The following is a 1,373-nucleotide window of genomic DNA, read 5'->3' on the forward strand; positions in this document are numbered from 1 at the left end:
GTTTTGGATTTATGACAGATGAAGAAAGAAAGAAAGAAAAGGAGGAGAACAAAATCGATATATTCGCGGTTCGATTTTGCGACTCCTACGAAGGTTTGCAAGAATTTGCGAGTAGTTTTGCACTTGAATAGCGATGTTCTTTTAGTTATGAACTTATAACTGGGCTTTGCGACTATTTTCTCGCGAATGCTTCTATACATTATAAGTGAGGACGCTTCTCTGAACGTATGCCATTCCTACTTACAGAGTGTTATTGCACCATTGGATTACCTTGGATCTCTGTCAACATCTGCCAGTAGCCGGCCATATTTAATGTTCCTAACGTGCATTTTTTTTTTTTTTTAAGCTGGCTTTCAAACACAAGTGAGGTTAGGTTGGGTTTGGCTTGGTTTGGTTTGGTTAGGTTCGGTTAAATCATTACGTTTCCATTGTTTTGACACGCCACGTTGAGTGCACCGCTTCCCGTCCGATCAGCGAAGTTAAGCAACGTTGGGTCTGGTTAGTACTTGGATGGGTGACCGCCTGGGAACACCAGATGCTGTTGGCATCCCTACGTGTCAAGTGGTGTTGGTTGAAGATTAGTGCCCCTCCCTGTAAAACAATTAACTCTAAGCCCTTGGCCACCCCGTGTGGGATACATGGCGTCTGGCAATGACTGAATGAATGAATCCAGTCAGAGGGATGGTTGGTAGACAACACAAGCCAGTCAGAGAGACCATATGTAAACATTTGCCGCGGGCGACCTCACTAGATCCTTAACTACCCAAAAATAGGTATATTTTGCCATGAGTAGACCAAATCTTCAAAACGAGTGATTTCCGAAAAAAAAAAAAAAAAAAGCTCAAATTCATTTCAATCTCACCAAAATGGACAAGAAAAATATTTTTGTTTAGAAAACTAGTGATGTGAACTACCGAAAATTTATCACAATTTGCATACTTCTTGGCTGACTCTCAACCCTTCCACCAAGTTTAGTTAAAATGAATTAATAACTGAGTTTTTTGTTAAGAATCACAAACATGGGTGTAAGTTTGACCTTTCCCTCTGACCTCAAACCATGCTTGATTGGTCTTAGAATTGAACCACTTTATTCTTGCTTTTTTCCTCAATCTTCTCCCTAAGTTTCCTCAAAACTGGAGACTATTAAGCTTTTTTTTTTTTTTTTTTTTAATCTCAACGATTGACTTAATCCTGTGATCTTGACCATTAGCCTAGTGTTCTGAAAACAGTGGCATTACTCGTCGCCTAATCTCTAACATATCCACCAAGTTTGATTAAAATGGTTGAAAAAACGTTTTGAGTTATTTTGCACAGACACAGACAGACAGACACACACACACACACACACACACACACACACACACACACACACA

At 39.8% G+C, this 1,373-nt stretch overlaps 1 pseudogene; it reads left to right on the forward strand.

The window, feature by feature from the left end:
* Positions 1-432: 432 nt before the first annotated feature.
* Positions 433-547, forward strand: LOC145400845 (5S ribosomal RNA; annotated as a pseudogene).
* Positions 548-1,373: the final 826 nt, after the last annotated feature.

Source organism: Coenobita brevimanus, chromosome 53 (genome assembly GCF_032717465.1).
Source record: "Coenobita brevimanus isolate Jiangsu-jjx chromosome 53, ASM3271746v2, whole genome shotgun sequence".
NCBI classification, from domain to species: domain Eukaryota; kingdom Metazoa; phylum Arthropoda; class Malacostraca; order Decapoda; family Coenobitidae; genus Coenobita; species Coenobita brevimanus.